Below are 21,606 nucleotides of genomic sequence, written 5' to 3'. Positions count from 1 at the left end.
CGACAGATAACATAAAAATTGACATTTCACAAAGTAATAAAGGGGACAATTACGACCCCATACTGCCACCATACAGATGTTAAAAGAAGAAAAAACAAACAAGAAACATACATTACAAAGGTAACGTAACTGAGTCTGCCTTGATTTAATTACTCTTCAATTAAATTGAAAATTTTGATCATCAATCATCAACATCACTCGTTCCAGCTTCTCAAACATCAGCTGTTTTCTCTATTTTATATCATTGTGAATTGAATGTATTTGGGGTTTTGGACTGTTCATTGGACAAAATAAGTAATTTGAGGCCTTTTTTCCATCATTTTTCAATAGATTATTAATCAAGAATAAATAACTGATAGACTCGTTAGTTGCAGCCTATTATAGTCCAATTTCATGCTCATAAACCTGCAACAAGAAGGAAAGTAAACAGCACACAAACACACTCACACAGTGATTCTGAGCATCCAGTAAATAAAAGTAAATACGTGTTTATAGGATATTAGAGTCTCTGTTTGGCCTCAGATGTGTAACAGACACTTATTACAGAGTCCCAACTAGACCCACTCAGCCAATCAGTATCCAGATCTCTGACATTTCCGCTCTTATTTTCCTCTTAAACGTCTGTGATCCTGAGCCGGCCAGACGAACGAGATATTTAATATTTATCAGACAAACAACAGAGAGTGTTTATTTCATTTTCATGTCGTGATTTTTTAGCCTTTATTCACTCCCGATGTGATCATCTGAGCAGGAGGCCTGGCGGAGGAATCCGCAGCACATTTGATGATCTGACAAATGTTAAATAAAGGCATTTTTCAGCGTGCTTCATTTTTTTCTAATGGCCTCTAATGGGAGGTATACATCGGACATTGGCACATGAAGACAGAGGAGACGTCTTTGAGCCAAAAGAGATAAAGTGTGAGTCCTGCTCTGTCTCACACACACACACACACACACACACATCCTAACAGCACCCTCAGCGAGCCCCCCTGTTCTCTAGTCGCTAATGACGGACAGCTGAAGGCACACTCCTGGGGCGCCAATCAAATTTGCAGGCCTGTAATTGGATTACGGCGGGCAGGGGGGAGGGCTTTTATCTCTCCCTCTCTCTCTCTCTCTCTCTCTCTCCCTCTTGTTTGTGCTCTCGTCTGTGGGTGAATGATGGACAAAAGAGCGGCCTGTCAACGTCAACTCCAGGCTGACGGAGCATGTGTGTGTGTTGGAGGAGGTTCGGGGGGCCAGCGCAGACGGCTGCAGGGTGACATGACGTTGTATGTTTTTTGGTTTTATGCCTCTATCTGTGTGCGTAGATGCATTTTGCATCTCCTGTGTTTGTATGGTTCTGGGTAGTGTGTGTGTGTGTGTGTGTCGTTTTCAGGCAGGCAAAGAGCTAAATATCACTTAGCTCATTGCCTCGTCTCTGTTGCCTTTTCACCAGGGCTCAACACCAGGACGACACAAAGGCCGCTGTCCCCCGGCCAAGTGTCCTGAAGGGAAAGAGAAGATGACAAATCACAGACACAATAGAGCTGACAGCCGCTGTAGAGGCTCTGTTGACTGAAGATGCTGCTGATGTTGTTTTTTTTTTTTTTTTTTCTTTTTTAAAGGAAGTGGGTGGGCCTTTCTCCAGAAATTTTATTTGCTTCTTGGATAGTGGAGAGCAAGAAATAGTGGAAGATAAGAAATCAGTACATATAATACTTTGATAAAATGCACATCAAGACACTGTTTACTTACTGGTGTATCGTTGCCTTGTGAGTCTGGAGACTGACGACATTATAAGAATAAAAGAAACTCATGCATAATATAATTAACCATTTATGATTCTGCAAAACATTTATTGACAGTGTCAGTTGCTTATTAATAAAATTCCAGTAGTACCTTTCTAATCCCCTTCAAAGTGCTCTACAGTCGTCAACAAACAATAGCAGTAGGATTTCACTTTTTTCTTGTTCTTTACTCAAAATCTGTACATTGGAGCCTGAATCTGATCTGAAATATGAGAGTGAACAATGCCAACAACCTTAGCAGCAAAGGCTAGAGAACAGACAGCTGTTTGTGTGTATGTTCGAACAATCTGACATCATCACAAGGAGGAAGTAGAGGTAGCTTTGCAGATGGGTTCAGAGCAGGCCGAAGCCCTGGCTTTTGACTTACAGGGAACATTTTTACATACCTCAAGTTTTGGACATTATAACAGCACATAAATAACAGAAAATCACAAAAAGCATGATATGTCCCTTTCAAGGTGGATTTTTCCTTCAGGATTAGAAGTGAAGAAGCACTCCGGCCTCTTCCAACCCACGAAGAAGACTTCCTCTTTTGATCTCAACACGTCAGAGCTCACCGACACTGACACACACTCAGCTCCGTGTACGAACACACACAAACACACACACAGACACTAAATCATGTTAATTTTTCCTACTGAATGCTAACCATCACCCTGGTTGTGCAGAAGAGAGACAGAGGGTCTAATCAGAGTAATGGCTCGATTAACTCACCACCGCTGACACACAGATGCACCCTGAGGCTCCTCAGACGCCCCCCCTCCCCCCCCTCTCAGCACAACGTGTGTGTCCTGCTGTCAACATGACAGTAATGATGACGTATAACACATACACACACACACACACACACGCAGGTACAGTATGTTTGCAGCACATGCATGTGTAAAAATATATAGATGCACGTACGCAAAGACAGAGAGTCACCTGCTGCCTGGATTACATCTCTCTATCACCTGAACATCTGTTCCCTGTGGGAGGGCCAGTGTGTGTGTGTGTGTGTGTGTGTGTGTATGTGTGCTTGTGCATCTATCTTTGTGAGGACCAGTTTGAGTTTTAAACCTTAGGAGTGAGGACATTTTTGGAAAGAGAAGACATTTTGGCTGCTCCTCACTTTCAAACCGTTAAAGGACAGTTTTGAGGATCAAGATTTGATTTTAGACAAGGCCAGAACTGGATTAAGGTTCAGTTTAGTGTACTAGCATGGGGCTAGGGAGGGCAATATGTCAACGATGGTCCTCACAAGAACAGAAGTATAAACGTGTGTGTGTGATCCTGACACTTTACATGTTGAAAAAAGGTGATAAAGTTGCATTTTTCAGCTGAAATAGTGAACATTTCCTCCAAATTGTCTTCACAATTATCTTGCTTAAGAGAAAAAAAAAGATCAATTTGTCAATTTGAGTGAACTTTTAACCATCAGTTGCTTGAAATATTGCTGATAAATAAATGAATGTGGAGCTGAAACAATCAGTCATTTTGTCATTTGACAGAAACTTAGTCGGCATCTATTTTGATAATCATTTAATTGTCATTTTTCAAGCAAAAATGTAAAAAAAAATTTTCTATTTCCAGTTTCTGAAATATGAGGATTTGTGGCTTTTCTGTTTCATATCATCGTAAACTGAATATATTTGGATTTTGGACAAAACAACACATTTAAAGATGTCACCTTGAGTTTTAGGAAACACTTTTCACTATTTTCTTACTTTTTGTGGTATAAACGATTAAGGGATTAATCGAGAAAATAACTAGTAGATTAATTGATAATAAAAGGAATCACTAGTCGCTGCCCTAAATTAATTAATCATATTGCTTGTTAAGTTGGTGATTGACAAACTTATTCGACTGCAATGAAGTTTTGCTGAGGTCCAACAAGATAAAAGCCTCAATTATAACCATTTTTTAAAATTTTATTTAGAATTTTGTGTAAAAAATTACAAAAAAGACGAAGGACCATCACAAGTAAACGGACTGATTTCTTTGTTTTGGTTGCATGGAAACTCAAAATATTGAATTGATTGTTATATGAAATCAAGAAAAGCTGCAAATCTTTATGTTTAAAGCTGTAATTGTCTCAAAATAAAATAAAAAAAACAAAATGTCAACTTTTCATCAGTAAAGAAAAACCTGTTTTCAGCTTTGTGACAGAGCATTTTTCAGATAATCCTGCAGGTTTTAAATGTTTTTTTTTTAGCTTAAGAAGGAGAATTTCATCAACTCATAAAGGAACAACTAATCCTGCAGTTTATCTGGAGATGCATGGTTTTCACTGAACAGCCATGTATTGTTTTTTATCTTATTGATAATAAATTTTGAAAAATGACATCAGATTGTCATGTACATCACTAGTAATGTGAGTATATTTATTTTACTGGGCTGACACGTTGGACCCTGGATGACTGACAGCAGGCACGCTTGTCACCCATCATGCTGTCAGTGTCGGCGGCTCTGGAGATGCTCCGTGTGGGAATGTTCTGGAAAAGTGAGGCCCTATCAGCGCTTTCACACCGGGGTCCTGTCACCTTCCTCAGCCGACACCAACGAAGCAGCCAGAGCCGAGAGCGTCATGGTGTGAAACAGACCTGCTAACTCATGTCGCTGGTTGATTAAAGGCCTGCAGGACTCTGGTGTCTGAAACATCCACAATGATCTGGAAACGGGGAATGACAAACACACACCCATTCATCAAGAAATACTGTTGAGGTTTCATGGAGCCAAAAAGGAAATAAGAGTTTCTGACTGGTCTGTTGTAAAGTACCTGTTAAGTGATGAGAGAGTAGATAATACAATGATAATTATGTCCTGTAACGACAATTTTAATATGTTCCATATTTCTAGGTCACTTAGTCTGCAAACTATCTTAGTTTTGACTCATGTTCCACTGAATTAAATCCAACTTTCTGTATTTACGATTCCAGGACTCAGGGAAAACGCTGAATGTGGGTTTATTTCAAGGGTTTAAATCTCAGCCTGGTCCATTAGTGACTTAATGTTCTGTTATACTACATAACAGGTGATCACATAGTGCCATCGTAAGGTCAAAAGCTTGTTTTGATGGAAAATCTGCAGACTTCTCTACATCCTACCAAGGCAACGTTTTTCCCTTTTCCTCATTAGCTGCTAAATGCTCCACTATGTTCACCTGCTAGTCTACAGCTAACTGTGTCTGTTTGCCGTTTGGTGCTGAGCAGGTAGCGTACAGTGGGTTTTTAGGGCTTTTTCTCTGGAAACAGCTGCCTGCTGCGACCAAAAACGACACTATGAGAGTGGTGAGAGTGAACCGAAAAGTAAAGTTGCAGCCGGAAAGCTAAACAATGAGCTGAAACTCCCTATAAAGCTCAGCAAAACCAAGGAGATGGGAGCTGCAGAGTTGGGTGACATTCTCTCTGTAGGTACATCAATATGAGATGTGACGCTTCTTACATTACACACTGACATCTCACAGAGTGCGATTATGAAAAATATTGATTACTGCAACTTTAAAGACAGAATAATAGCAAATATCAACATAATTTTAGGACACTATTCAGCGCAAGTGGACATGTCTGTATTGTTTTTAGACAGTGTTTCCTTGTTGAGCCACTGTAGACGGATAACAACACTGGGATTCATACATGCAAAAGACAGGAACTTTGGAAGAAACTTGCTGGGTTTGGCATATTCAGACTCCTGAAGACTCATATTAGCTGAATGTCAGAATACATTTTTCCACAGACACATTTTTTCACTTACAAAAGTTGAAATCGCTTCACAAAGGGGTATTTTTGTGTCCATGGCAAGAGGGGCAATCATCAAAAACCTCTTCAATGTAATGTGGGGATGTCAGTATGTTGACAATGATGTCTTCATTAAAAACAATCTAGATAGATCGGAAACTTGTAGGAGAAAGCTCAAGCAGCCCATGCTTAACTCTCAACTCCACCTTAAATTTACTGACAGGGCCACCATCCCTCGAGCACAGAGCACCATCACTACTTCACATACAAATTTTCCACTGTGCAGAAAAATGTCAGCCGTCTCTGGTTTTCTGTTTTCTGTCTCTGGAAGGTCAATTCACATCATCCATGCACACATCTTCCTCTTTGAAATACAAGTAGTATTAGTTTTTGAGTCATGCTATTTTATGCACGTCGTCTAAACTGACTGAGTAAAGCTGTAAATCTCTTTAAAACATCCTCTCACTGTGTAATCCGTCTTTTGTGCGTCTGTGTAACAAACAGAAGTGGTGCAGGCTTATGTTTTTAAGTAGGACTGAGGACGACTGTAGTTTAGCGGGTACATGTGTGCAAAAGTGTGTGTGTGTGTGTGAGTCTGTACTCCATGTTAATCACGCTGTAGGGACAAACATCTGGTCCCCACAAGGTAAAACATTACATTTTAGGGGTAAGACTTGGGTTTTAGTGAAGGTCAGAGTTATGGTGAGGCACGCACTGGCAGGGAAATGAATATAAGTAAATTTGTGTGTATGCGTGTTTCTGACTTTGTGTATTTATGGGATTTGTATGTAACAATCCTATTGTAACAATCAAAGTCTGTGGATGGGCAATTACAGATGTGAATGTATACAGAAGTTGAAAATGCTTCAACATGAGCAAAAAGTCTGGATTTAAACGTAAATGTTTGCAGCGCTACAGCCTTAATTACAGCCTGGTCATCGGTTTCACTTCTTAGTTTATTATAACACATGTATTTTATTCTGCTTCCTGCTTCATAAAGTGTGACAGTGTGAAGTTTGGACTCATTTAATTCCTATTTGCTCACAAGCTGTGGAATATTTATTATTTAATCCATTAAGTTGGGGAAAGTTCTTTTTTTTATATACCTCTTTACCTCTTACTCCCCCCATTCTGTGAGAATAATCTTAAAATTAGCTCATCCACACTGTTTCATAGTTTATTACACTAATTCTATTATTTATATGACAAATTATAATCAAAGTGATGGCGGCATTCAAGTCAGACTTCTGCTGCAACGGAAATGTTACTACACCTGACATACTCAGATTCCTGTCTTGCCTTTACATAAATGTGACTCAGACAACATGTCAAATTGCCATCACATTTACATTATAAGGTGCATGTCTGAAAGGAGTTTTACACCTGGAAGCTGCTTAAATGGTGTTTTCCATCACCACAGTTCACAACCTGGAGCTTCCCATAATAAGAGATGTGATGACACATCGCCCAACCACGAACAACAGCACTGCGAGCACCCCCTTCATCCCTGCAAGTATCTGGAACATGATTTAGTACCGCCCCGAAAGGGTGCCAAAATTCAGATCTTGTTGGAAGGCAGTGGAAACAAAAGCAGAACCCTGCTTAGCCACAAGTACTACAAGTTCAGTTAGTCCCACTAATGGAAAAACCGGCCCTGGACCTTTTGGTCACAGACCTGATCCTCGGTCGAAGGCAACAGTGATCACATGACAGCTGCTAGAAAGTTTTAAGTTAAGCAGTCTATTTTTATTTGACAAATATATTTATTGGCATTTTGAATTTCAGCACATTCAGACATATATAAATGTATCCCCCCCAAACACCCTTGTTCCTTCCCATCTCCCTCCCCCTCTGTCCACTATCTTCACACAGTTACCCAAAAATAAAATAAAATAACTAGCAGCAGTAATGGAATAACACAGACATTGTTTAGTAAACCAAGTACACAGTTAAACTAAACAATGATGAATAATAATAATGTAGAATGTAATGAAAGAGAAAAAAGAAAGAAACATTAATCATAATTAATTAGGTGTATATAAGAGGCATCTTACTTGTAAAATGGTCATTAAGACATGGAAATGGGTCATCAAGCTGGCACACAGAAGAAGCTGTACATTATCTGGTCATATCTTTCATACTGACTCGTCAAGGTCGCGTCTTGTTATTTTCCAGAAAATGTAAGAATTTCCCCCACATTTTATAAAATGTAGGACCAGGAAAGATTGGGTAGCTGGAGCCCTCCTCTCTCATAGGGTAGGTATAAAAGGGATAAGCCTAATCTTAGCCTCCTATTGTTCCAGAGAAAATTTGTAATAATCTTCTTAATTTTGGGAAAAAATTAGGGTGGTAGGTATTAAAATTAATACAGAAATTTAGGTAGGATGTTCATCTTGACAATATTAATGCGTCCAATCAGGGATATGGGGGGTAGCATCCATCTATTAATAGAATCTGTTACAGAGACTATGATTGGGTCGTATTTCGTCGGAACTAGATCTTCTATTTCAGGTGTAATCTTTATTCCTAAGTATTCAAAACCTTCAGAAGAACAGGTGGATTCAGAAAAAGAATGTTAGATTTTGATCTATTCACCTTGTAGCCTGAAAAAACACTAAATTGTGTAATAAGCTTTAGAGGAGTTGGCAATGACACAGCCAGATTTCTCACAAATAGAACAATATCATCAGCATAAAGGATTTTCAGTGCCTCCAATTGTGATTCCTCTGATCTGAGAGTGCAAATGATTCAGATATTATGCTATTAGTCAATACTTCCGCAGATGGAATACTATACAATATATACAATATTTTATATACAATATTTTTATATTTAACTTAAATATTTTTTATTTTTATCCACCTACAAAAATTCTCCCCAAACCTAAAACAGGATGTTACAGGATATGGCCATTCTGCCCTGTCAAATGCCTTTTCAGCATCCAGGGATAGAATGGCTGTATCAGGTGCCCCCTTTCTTTCCTCTCTAGAATATTAATCAGTGTCCTAATATTATTGAAAGCCTGTCTGTCCTTAAACCGTTCTGATCGATGGCTACTGGGGAAAGCAGGTGGTCCTTAAGTCTTAAAGCCAGCACTTTAGATCAGTTTTGTGTCTGAATTAAGCAATGATATGGGCTTGTAAAGTCACACTTAGAGGGGAGTTTACCTGGTTTTTTAGAATAACTTTTATTAGTGCACTCTGCAGGGTTGGGGGAAGACAACCGTTTTCAAATATCTCCTTAACTATTCCCATAAGAGGTGGAAGCAGTTTCTCCTTAAAGGTTTTGTTAATGTCTATGGGGATCCTGCCTTCATGTTAGACATGGCTTCAGACACCTCCTATAGTTGTAGTGGGGCATCTACTTTAATTCTTTCTTCCTTAGATAAAGTGGGGAAATGTATCCCATCTAAAAATACTGTTTGGATCACAGGGAGGCCCTGACTCTGACTATAAATGACTGTAAAAAGTTTTAGATGAGTCATTAATTTCTTTAGGGTCTGAAGTTATATTTCGAGTTAAGCAGTCTAAACTGGCAACTTGACTTTTCTGTCAAACAACAAAGAGATTGATTTTTTTTTTGATTTAAGATTTTGGAGAAAATATATCAAAACATGTACATGTGGTTGACAAGTTTTAAATACAATACAAACCCATAAAAAGATGAGAATTGTCAGATCAAAAACTAGGCCAAAAACAGATGAAGAAAGTTTGTTTGTGTCTCTGTCTGTTCACTCACTGCTATGAGTGTGTGCATGACAGTGTTTAGGTGTTGGTGTGCTTTTGTGCTCATGTTATTTTTCTGTTTATGTGTGTTTCTGCATGTGTGTATGTGTGTGAACGAGAGACCGCAGACAGGGCGTCTGGATGTTGCTGAGAACTTCCAGAGCCTCGGAGCAGAGTGCCTGTCCCTCAACCACGCCGGCTCTGAAACACACTCAAGACAAGTTAATCCTCCAGAGCTCGGCTTTATCTGCACCCACCCACCAACCCCCGACTCCCTCTCTCCCTTCCTCTCCTCTTCTCTCCATCTCCCCCTCCCTCGCTGCCTCTCGCTCACACGTTCCCTCCTGTGATCGATCGCGTACTTTGCTCACACTCGTTCAACCCTCCATTTGTTTCCATGCAGATTATAAACGCCTCCATTTCTCAAACTGTCCACATCCACTTCTTCCCGCAAACATCTCTATGTGGTTAACATAGTGTGGGGTTTTCACTCCTTGTTTAGCTGCTCAGTCTGACATATGGATGAAAAGTATATGTGGCAAAATATATTTCTTTTCTCTGGTTTCCTCTATGGTTAATTTTGTAATTTTACAATATCAGATAACTTGATTTAGGTGTTTTAATTTAACTGAATCTTGTAAATGTTGCACAGGCATGGATGGATTACTGAACAGGCCTACTGGGCACAGGCCCAGGGGCCCCAACCAAATCCAATCCAATATATGTTTTACTTTAATTTTTCCATCATTTTGCAGCTACACAGCATACTGAGGCTAAAGAAACATTTTATTAAAACTGAATAAAACTACTAAAGAATTTAGATCAGTTTAACAGCAGAACAGCTCTGCTGCATCTCAGACTTTCATTGATGGTTTCCTGTAATATTTTGTATATTGTACTGTAGTAGTTAGTATAATAACTGTACAGAGGAGTGTCAAGAAGCTTTGGAAAGGAGTTAGACAGCATCTCTCCATATCCATTGTGAACAAAATACTGAAACAACAGCAGCACCTGAAAATTGTAGTTCACCTGCAAAATGAAAGAACTCAAAACGTCTATAAACAACACGGCCACATCATCTTGCTCCTATATAGGAGGGGTGCGGGGCCTTTTACATGTTCTTTTCCCAGGGGCCCATTGTCTCATTATCCATCTATGTGTACAGGTATTGTGATATAACATAATAAAATTAGCAGCAAGTCCTCCAAATTAAACAACCAGGTGACTCCAGAGTGACCGATAGGAGTGTTTTCTAATCTGGTGCCCCTGTTGGCAGGACAACATAATTTGTCTTTCCAAAACCGTTACAAATCACTGTTAAAAAATGATTATGTTTTATGATGTGACAACACTGTAGTTACACCTAACGTAACGTTTTTGCACAAAAAACACTTTAGGGAAAGATTGTGGTTTGGGTTAAAATGATCACTTTGTTAAGGTTAAAGAAACATGTGGTGTGGGTTAAAGTTACTATGTCCTTACAGTTAGGTGACCTTTGTTGTCATGGCTACAATAATAACCATGGAGTTAAGGTTAGATAGTTACGATTTTTAAAAAAACTGTCCCGACTCGCAGTTGGAAACAGGAAATGAACCTGTGGTGAAGTCCACTGTTGGCTTAATGCCTCCATCCACCCCTCCTCTGAATGAGGAAATTTGTCAACTTAGATATATATATATCATGTGACCCGCACCACTGCTATGGGTCATAATTACTGGGTCAAATTAGGCCGCTAGATGGCATCTGTCACTCAAACGTAACTATAGTTTGTTTTTGGATGACTGCTATTACGACCTATTGTATTGTTTTTCTAAAATTGATATGATTTCAGGTCAACTTTTGCTTTTGACTTCCAGCTTTCTTATTATTTAACTAACTTTTTGGTCATATTAAATAAAATAAAAACAGACAATTTGTCTTATTTACACAAGTTATATACCAGCGAGGTGTAACTGTAATATATTACATCATTCTGAACTTGGAAGTGTTAATAAAGAATCAACTTTATTCAACAAGGTATGCTAACTTTTCCTTGTTGCTAATGTTTACTGATATGACCGTTACTGTGTTTGCACTGAGCCACAAGCAGTACACGCACGTGCCATATGACATGACTCTAACTGGCTTTCACATCTCACAGAGTTTGTGAGTTAAAACCCATGAACAGTGTTGTTCACTGCGAGGATCAGCAGCTCGACCCTCCTGACCTTTACGGTCTCTCAAGGTGGGAGAAGAAACATCAGTCTCCTGTTTCAGGACATTTTCAAAAACCAAAGACCAAAGAAGTTTTTCTTTTTCTTGTGGAGGGCTCATTTAAAACAGTATCAAGTTGGTCAACACTAATGATGAGACTAAGATTGTATTTCTCAACTTAAAGTCTGGTGTCAGTTTGCTAAACGTGGCGTTTATATATTTCTTGTTTCAAGAATAGATGAATTTGAATTTCTGAATTTTTCAAGTCAGGTTGAGTCTGAATTGTGTGAGCTCATGACAGCCTTCAGAAGACATTATCATCACGCACTAAAAATGATAATTTGATCATAATTTTAACTTGACCTTGTCCCTGAGCAGCACTGTAAATTTATGGAAATTTAGCCCGACATTAAAAACGTTTCCAGGATATTTTGGTCCCATTTTCCAAGAGTTTTTTCATGACTGGAAAGCTTAAAGCATGAAGGTTTTTCAGGTTTTCCACCCTGTACTGTACACGTATGTGGAGAAACCTGCAAGCTGCAATGTTGGTTAAATGTTAAGTGAAACCTTCCAGCCCTGGAAACCTGCCACTGCCACATTTTCTTCAATTTCCATCCCAAATCATCACTGAAGAACAACCCATGCTTCTCTTCAAGACACATTTTTTCGCAGATACGTGCTCTCCCTCGCCTGACGACAACGTATCGAAGAAAGATGGTCGGATTAGTGGCTTGGCCCTCGTGTCTGCGTGCGGCTTGTCCAAAGATAGGTCACATGACCCGGTGACCTATCCTTCTGCAGAGAGTGCTGTCTGTCAGCGCAGACGGGCTGGGATGCAGAGCTCAGCCTCAGACTCTCTCACACCATCCCAGAGCTGGATGCCTGAGGATTAAAGTGTGTGCTGAGTGGTAGATCTGTTTTGTTTCTCTAATGCGCTAAGTACTTGTGAGCAGCATGGGGTGCATGTTGGGAGAAAATGTGTGTGCGGTTTTCATGATATTCAGAAGTGTGTTTGTGTGTTTTTTAAATGGTTTGACTGTATAAGTACCTGGGAATTCTGTCAGTAATAAATACAGTGAGGCTTAAGTGCGTGTAAACACGTCTGCAGTACCAGACTGTGAAACGCTCTCCTGTGGATGGAGGGAGTGGGGAAAATCAAGCAAGTTTAGTGCCACATATATCTGTCTCTCTGATGTTTTTTATGTATGAGAAACCCAATAATAAAACTCATACGCTCAACTCCAGCTATTCATGACGATATCCTGTTTGAGACCTAGTTCTCTGGTTTCTGGCTTTAGGAGAGAAAATTCTTGTGTTCATAAATATTGACTTGGACATCCTGATCTGATACATAATACACAGCAAGTGATGTTCCTCTGTGATCAAGTAGCAAAATGAAAACAAGATGCTTTCATGCAAGCTTGCTCACAAGAACAATGCTAACATGCTGACGTTTAGCAGGTATAATGTTTATAATGTTGAGATATTTCAGTCTGGACCAAAAGTAGTGAACAAACCTACTGACTGACATTGTTCTCTCTAGAGACTTGAGGCTAGCAAGAGTCTCTGTGAAGGTGAAATACTAAAATGTAATTGATTTAAGTGTGTGGGATAAATCATTTCTTTTTAATATTTCTAAAAGTGTCACAAATTTGACATTGGGTTGTATGTCGCTTAAAAGTTTTGAAAGAACAAAATGGAAAATGGAAAAGCCAAAGTTACTGGTAGCTGTTTCAACTTTTTGTTTGCAGAATCCAAGTATCTGACATTTTTGTCAGTTAAATTGGTTAGAAATCGACATTTTCTTAATTTTTTATTTCTTCAGTACGGTGTGATATGATGAACTGTAGGTGAGTTTGTCAACTGCAAAGTTATGATAACACACATTATGCAGAGGATCCACTTAATATCATCCTTGAAATGTCCAAGTTTTCTTTTCTGCAAAATATAATGGTAAAAGACAAACAATAGCAACCATCTCTCAACTTAACTCTGTGAGGAAAAGGTGACTTGAGCACTAGTGGTGGAAAGTAACTAAGTACATTTACTCAAGTACTGTACTTAAGTACAATTTTAGCTACTTTACTTGAGTATTTCCATTTGATGCTACTTTATACTTCCACTCCCCTACATTTATTTGACAGCTTTAGTTACTTTTCAGATGAAGATTTGACACAATGGATAATATAACAAGCTTTTAAAATACAACACATTGTTAAAGATGAAACCAGTGGTTTCCAACCTTTTTGGCTTTTGACGTCTTACAAAAAGCAGTGTGTAGTCGGGATCACATTTCACATGTCTATGAGTTAACAGCTCCACCAAATAGTGATTTTTCCGTCTAAACTTCTCACGTGGTTTCATTTCAATAAATGTTCAAATGATCCAAAATTATCAGAGTTTTGTTTTTTCTTCTTTCTTCTCCCATTAATCATCTCACGACCCCTCAGATTTATCTGGTGACCTTTTGACCGTTTTCTTTGTATTCTTTGATTTTTTTTATTTATATAATGTGTGTGCTTTGCGTTTTTATTGTTACACTGCTGCACAACCAACTGTCCTTTGGGGACAAATAAAATAATTATTGATAACTGAAATGAAATTAAACATAAATGGCATAATGTTTGATTTGAAGTTGCTCCACAGCTTACTTTCTCCCACATGCTACAGTTTTTGTTGACTCAACCTGAGGTCATTTATTTGGAAATAACCACCCTCAGAATCTATTCATAGAGTTCATGTGGTAATCTGATGAAATAATGTGTAAATTTGCTGAAGCAGTATCATCCTGTTCCTGTCTGCACAGCTGTACTTGCTCCATGGCTCCAGTGTCATCTCCATTCCTTCCCCTCGGGGCTGATACTGAAGACCGTCGACCTATTCAAAGCATTTACTGTGTCAAGGTGCAAAGTGGGCTGCCATTCTCACCCAAATCCTCCCAAAGCTCCCTTCTCTTTCCCGGGCCAGGCCTATGGATAGGCAGGCCAGTCCCCACAGGTGCAGCCTGGAGAAGATGACAGCCTCTCTTCAGCAGGGCTTAGCTCCTCTTGTGTGGCTTTGAGGCTCTCAGAAGTGGATTCCCCCGAGGCCGTAGTTGCAGTTACACCCTTAACAACACAGGTACTGTTATGCTGTCGACCACACCGTTTAGATCCGCAGAGATGAATACCAAAACGGGACATACAGCAATTTGTGCCGCAGATACAACGGACATGTTTGCTTTTTCAAGTGAGTGGATAACCGGGTGCCAGCAGCTCTCTCCAATCATCTTTCTTTGAAACTGGTTCGTCTGTTAACACCCTGCAGACGTGCGTTCGCTCACTGAGGAGGTGTGAACACCAAGGTATAACCTGAGAGATCAAAGGTAAAATGGTTGTCAAGTGGTTTAAGTCATGGCTTGTCTGTGACCTCATTGAACAGAGGCATTATTACACACTCAAAATGAACGTGCTGAAGGAAATCTTTGAGTGCAAGACACTTGAGCACTCTTCTCTTGGTAGCAAATCACAACCTGATGTTAATCATTAAACCTGCAAAAGTGTGCAAAAGAGGAATTAAATTACGTGACCTTTCTCTCGTCTCCTGTCCTTTTAACACATAATATAACTTATTTAGATTTTGTCCAATCATCTTACCATGCTACAGATATATTTACAAAAGGCATTTCCAACATTTCCTGAGATTATATATGAACTCAACTTCTCTATACTTTTCTCATGAGAGTCACACCAACAAAGTTTCAGTTGATAATCAGCTTCTTTAAGGCTTCATTAGTAAATTTTAGTCTTGTTAGTGGCTTGATGTCTGAAATGGCAATACTGACCAGCCATTCTGTTGGTCCATCACTGAAATATCTCAACTATTTGAGGGACTGCCGTGATATTTGGTAAAGATATTGAGCATTATTTTGTAGCTAGCAGTCCAGCTCCAAAGATGATCAGTGAGTCAACATCCGTGGTCATCCCAGGGAGAGGTGTCTTATGTTGGCAAGCCGTTTGGTAATTAATAAGACATAATTCCTTTTGAAAGATAAGCCTAGTTCAAACCGGTTGTACTATGTTTTAAGAGAGGCCAATACTGTCTGTTCTAAGCTACTTCACCATATAACTCTACTAACGCACACTCCGGAGGCTGGGTGGTCTCGACGACAAGGGACAGGAAGTCAACGTCTCCTCATTGACTCATAAAAACTGGCATAGGCTAAACAACTGCCCGTAATGAACGTCATCCTACTTCCCCTGGCATGAATGAGCAAAAGTATGAGAGGGCGAACTCGTTACTGCTTGGCAGTTTTTAACGGTGACCGATTGTTTTGTTTGACGCCTGGTGTTTTGTTTAGGAAGAGAAAGTTTTCCGGGTCAATACCGTGTGTTGAGCTGGTGGCAGTTCCCACTCGAGAGCTTTTGTCCTGAACTTAACAGATTCTCATCCATCTTGGAAGAAAAGTAGAGACAGTTTGAGATCCGTATGGCTGAGTCACCACCGCCTCACACCGGAAACACTGACGATCAACATCCTGTGAAATGGGCCAAAGATAGGAGCAAGCGTTATTGTGCGTGCTCAGTGATGTCTGCTTTACACGGAACTACTCTCCAGAGACTGAAAACGTGATAATTGTTGTTAATTCTTCAGCCATTTCTAACATACCCAAACTCTTCGTGGTAAAGAAACATGTCACCCAGCGCAACGGTGTGGCTCACTTTAATAGTTTTTGGACAACAATGGAGGTCTACGGTACAGAGGAATACAACATATCTTAGCTGTGGATTCACACACATACTTGTTGGTTTGGCTCTGCACATCTGTTGACAAGAAAAATATGAAAATCACTAGCTTCATCTCTTAACAAAGGAGACTGTCTGCCATGATGTTGTTTGTACATGAAACATCCCATTTTTACAGTAATTGTTTAGTTCCCTCTTTGCTCTGCTTGCCACAGTGTGCAACTGTATCTCTACCAGCGTTCATTCACATGCACAACAACAATTAGGTTCTGCTCACAGTTTCTCTTGGCACAATGCAGGTATCCCAATGTTGTGGGAATATCCTAGAAAAGTCACTGTCAAGAGCCATGTTGGCTTTAGTGAAGAGAAATTTCACCATAGCTTGTCTGATGTGCAACAAAAAAATGTGTGTGAGCCAGTTTGTATTTGTATCCTACATTTCTATCATACCACGACAAGGACTGTGCTGCTCTTCAGTTCCTTGTGTTACTGTGTCCGTTATCTGTGTTTAATATTACTCTCAGTTATTTTGTGTGCAAATTTGTGATACCATTGTATGTCTTTGAGCTGCTGACCATATCACCTCTGCTGGATTCCACTTTTCTCATCAGCACAACAGATATTTTTGAGACTTTAAAAAGTTTTCAACATGTTTCAGCAACACAAACAGTGGCACACTAACTTAACACACACACACACACATTATAATGCTAACATAAAATTCATTTTGGAAAACAAAAACACTGAGATTGAATTTGTGGTTTTTCTTCAAAGTAAAGTCTGTGTGTGGGGGGTGACATCGAGAAACGTGAGGAATGCTAACAGACTGTTGGTCTTTATTTGGTCTGGCTCCGGCTGTTATCTGCTTCTGCCTCTCACAACCAAACCTTGTGTTTGCTACGACCAATCACAGCCCGGTTTCAACTCTGACCGCTGAGAGAGCCAATCCAAATGGAGGTAGAGCAAAAACAGAAATAATCTTCTTGTTTACCTGTGAATGAGGAATCAGGTGTAGACAATAATAATATGTTCAAAAGAATGTAGTTGGCGATAAGACGAGAGAGTGACGGATACAAACAGTCGGCATCTTGATATATCACAGGACATGTGTGTGAACATGCACTCACTGAATACCTGTGCAATCTAATGCAATCCAATACAAAAGCCTTCCCATAAATTCTTTACGAAGCTTATACATTTTAATTTTTTGTTGACATTGTCAGAAAGGTGATAATTCTACTTTATGTATATTATTGAGGTCATAGTGGGTGGTGGTGGTGCACTGGAGTGCATTATATTGCAAAGTGTTCCTCCCCATTAACATACATGAGGGAAGCAAAATATTAGGAACATTTTTCAAGATAATGCAGTCCAGTACACCACCACCACCCACTACGACCTCAATAATAAACATGAAGTAGAATTATCACCTTATCATCTGTTTTTAAGGATTTAATATTCTTGAGTGTCATGTAATGAAACCAGTCCTGTATATTTTTTTTCCCCCTCAATCACCAGAAACAGCGATTGATGACATCATCAGATAGGACCCGAGCTAATCGTGGTTTGTTGTCAGTGAGCAGCAGCTGTGGCGGCGGCGGCGGCAGCGTGGTGTGCCGTGTTGCATCAGACTTGGAGCCGCATGGCTGCTCAGAATCTGGCTCTGTGAGGCCGCAGCAGTGTTTATGGAGCCGGGCTGGAGATTAGGATGACTGCACACACACACTCTCTCTGTCTCTCTCTCTCTTTCTCTCTGGGTTTCCACTCTCCTCCTCTCAGACTGCTCGCCATGAACACTCGTTGCACCCCTCCTCTTTTTTTTTCAGGGGGTCCCCTTATCGAAGGCCTGGAGACTGGAGCAGTATCTATCTACACATGTGGGGAGGATGTGTGTGTGTGTGTGTGTGTGCGCGTGTGTGAGTGAGTGAGTAACAGAGAGAGAGATTGAAGTGCTAGCGGCTGACTTGAAAAGGGTCAGAGCGTTAGATATGGCTGTCGCCAGCGCCGTCATGCTTTGGAAACTCCAACGCAACCGAACAAGGCATCATGGGAGGAGTTCACCGCCGCTTTATCGCAACACTGGGGCAATATTCACTAATGCTGCTGAAACATGCGCCCATGGGGTGATGACCTCATATTGGCAAAATGTGTCAGCTTTTCAGGAGCAGAAGTTGAAACATCGTCAGTTTGAAAACGGCCACTGAGAGTTTTAAATCTTCATTATTTTGTGGTTGTGAGGGCTTCACGTGGCAGAGATATGAAGGTCAAAGCAGAGCCGCCGCACTAGACAGGTCATACATGTTTAGAGTATCATGGGGTTATGTACATATACAGTACATGACCACCAGTGTGTGTGTGTGTGTGTGTGTGTGAGTGTGTGTGTGTGTTTGATAAGGAGCAGGGTGATGGCGCCATGTTGATCCTCCTCTCAACAAGGCAGCAACAGTTCCCATGCTGTCCACATCTTTTAATGAGTGCATGTGTGTGTGTGTGTGTGTGTGTGTGTGTGTGTTTGTCTGTTTTGTGTGTTTGTTGGTACAAGTGTGTGCGAGTTTGATGCAGGAAGTGCCTCAGTGCATGCGTGCATTTATCTAGGTGCGTATTTAATTATTAGTTAATGAGCATTTAAATATCTCTGTCAGTGTCTGCAACTAGAGCTGCAACGACTAGTCGATTAATTGATTATTTGTCAACTATTGAATTAATCACCTACTATTTTGATAATCGATCAAATTCTCAAATTCCAGCTTCTCAAATGGGAATAACTCCTGGTTTCTTTAGTCTTTGACAGTAAACTGAATATCTTTGAGTTGTGGAATGTCAGTCGAGACATTTTATAGACAAAATATTTAATCAATTAATGGAGAAAATAATCGAGTGATTAATCGATAATGATGATAATCGTTAGCTAGTGTATACAGTATGTCTGTGTGTGTGTGTGTGTTCTCTGTGAATGTGTTGTTCAGAGGATGTTTGTGTTTCTGTATGTTTTTTAAATTGTGTGTGTGTTCATGTAAGACTGCGTGTATGCGTGCGTGTGTGTGTGTGTGTGTGTGAATCGAGTCAAAAGATGCCAAGCCTATCTCTTAGTGTGTGTGTGTTTGTGTGTGTTGTCTCCAGAGAGAGGCATTCTGATACTATTGTTAGTGAAATCTAATCTGTGTGTTGTATTGGGTTGGGGGGTGGGGGGTGGAGGGGGGTTTGGGTACAAGGGGGTGGTGCGCGTGTGTGTGTGTGTGTGTGTATGTTTGTGTGTGTGTGTGTGTGTGATGTTGGTTTGGAGGACATTGTGCTGAGCTCGGGTCTTCAGCAGCCTCTTTCTCCATTAATGCTCCATTAGCCAAATTAGAGGCCTAATTGGGGAGGCGAGGAGAGCTATGCGCTCCTAAAGGGAATGTGTGTGTGTGTGTGTGTGTGTGTGTGTGACTGTGTGTGTGTTGGGTCATTTACTGTAAAGGCAGACATCTAAAGGGACGTTTCATCTCAGACTGGAGGGCTGTGAATGGATAAAGGTGCAATGTTGCATGAGAAATGTTGAGCTGTTTGGCTGAATATTAGATGGATCAGAGTTCTGACGACAGTTGCTGATGCTAACAGACTGTCCCAATCCTAAAAGGGCTGGTGGCTGCCAATTTGATTAGCAGGTTATTAGCTAATTAGCTAGCTACTTACTGTGCTTGTTGCCCTCAAGGCCTGGTGGAGGGGAGGTAAACTGGATGAGACACAGGGAAGGTGTGTACTTAATTGTGTGTGTTTGGGTGTGAGTGTGTGTGCAAGCGTAAGAGAGTGAAGAGGAGGAAATAATTTGTGTTTGCAAGGCACAGAGAAGAGATTGGTTTTGTTTCCATGAAGTGACTGTTAAAAAATTTCAACACTTTTGAGAAGAATTCGGGTCCACGAGCCAGAAACATCATGGTTACGTACAACCTGACACCCTTCTCTTGTTATTCTTTTTTATTTTATGGACTCTCTGGTGGAGTCGAGGCATGTGATGGTGAGGGGAAGCATGAATTGCTTTGTTTCCAGTTGAATCAAGGTGTATTTCAAAAATCTGTTTCTGTTGGCCCTCTTCCAATCCAGAGGGTGGTGGTAATGCACCTAAAGTAGCTTGGTGACCAGTGTTGGGCACATTACTTGAAAAACAACAACCATATTACTCATTAAAAAAGTAATCACATTACTTGTTACTTTGCTTTTGTTAATCAGCCCTCAGCCTCATCAAAGGTGGCTTTAAAAAACTTCTGCACAGTCCATCTTCTGTATTTAACACATGCAGAAAAATAAAAGGAGATGTTACAGTTTAACAAGCAGCCGACAGTTTGGAGATATTTACTGACCATCAACAGCTATCTTAACGTTAACTGCTCTGTTCTCACAGCCTCCAACTCTGAACTAAACCAGCTGATTCATGAATGTAGCCTACCAGAGGCTAACGTTAGCAAGCCAGCTAAGAAGACACAACATGAAAATAAGACAACTTTGGACTTACCTGGTGTTACATTTCTCCTCTTTTGGTGGCAGCTAACCACATCCCATCACCAAGGTAGCACGTTCGAGGCCAGTCTATCCACTGAACGCACAAACTGATATCAACCCTCCATCAAACTAACCAGGAAGACTGCAAACAAGTGGTCAATGTAACAGAGCATTACTGGGAGTAACTGCAATGTAATTACTGAATTTCAAGTTGTGATTGCTTACACTATTGTTACCAGAAAAAGTAAACACTAATGTGTTAATGCCCAAACCAGAAGAAGAATAACATTCAGCAGTTTAGTTGCAACGGTAACAGTTAAGCTAGCTAGCTAACAACCATCCATAAACTAATAAAAACACAGATGGAATACAAGAAGTTTTTCTAGTCTTCATTTCTACCGCTCTCTCAGCCATACAGATCCTTCAGTGTTTGCACTGATCTGGGATCTAAGCGTTACAAAAGTACATTATGTCTTCTGGATTATTGTATCTGTTAAAATCACTGGAGTCGCTTTCTTCCTTTCTTTCCTTTTTTTTCCTTCCTGTTGTTTTAATGTCACAGGAAAAAAGATTGTTGTTTCAGTGTCACTTCGGCTGCCATTATCACATAGGGACAGACGGGACGGACCCTGTGAGTGGCTGCTTCCAGAGCGCTTGCAGACATAGTTAAGGGAGGAACAAAGATTATGTATATGTCTTGAACAGACTGATGAATTTACACCTTTTCACAGACCTCCTGAGGTGGATTGAACAACTGAACAATTTAAATCTGTCTTGGATGCAGTTACACTTTTTGATATGTGATAGCCATCCGATCCACAACAGTCTCTTAGAAAATGACTAAACTGCAACTGCAAATACGTTTTGAAGGACAAGTAATGCTGCAAAATTATGTTTTCTATAAAATATTGCCTATTTGGCAGGTCACAAAAGTGTTGATAAAATGCTCAGTGACAACAAATTTCTTTTCTTTTTTTTTCAC

General features: G+C 40.1%; 1 long non-coding RNA gene across 2 annotated transcripts; it reads right to left on the bottom strand.

Annotated features, from left to right (window-relative positions):
- Positions 1 to 3,593: 3,593 nt before the first annotated feature.
- Positions 3,594 to 20,936, bottom strand: LOC121904914. 2 transcript variants are annotated; one of them, XR_006098310.1, is made up of 4 exons: positions 20,850 to 20,936; positions 20,638 to 20,766; positions 20,330 to 20,405; positions 3,594 to 4,440 (listed from the first exon to the last, which is right to left on the bottom strand). It is a non-coding gene; the product is annotated as an uncharacterized LOC121904914 (long non-coding RNA). The 2 variants fall into 2 exon arrangements; XR_006098309.1 differs by lacking the exon at positions 20,850 to 20,936 and having other exon boundaries at positions 20,638 to 20,841.
- Between the last annotated feature and the right edge of the window lie 670 nt (positions 20,937 to 21,606).

This window comes from Thunnus maccoyii, chromosome 10, assembly GCF_910596095.1.
Source record: "Thunnus maccoyii chromosome 10, fThuMac1.1, whole genome shotgun sequence".
NCBI classification, from domain to species: domain Eukaryota; kingdom Metazoa; phylum Chordata; class Actinopteri; order Scombriformes; family Scombridae; genus Thunnus; species Thunnus maccoyii.
The sequence above is the reverse complement of the archived record's forward strand: the minus strand, read 5'-3'. Positions and strand labels throughout refer to the sequence as shown.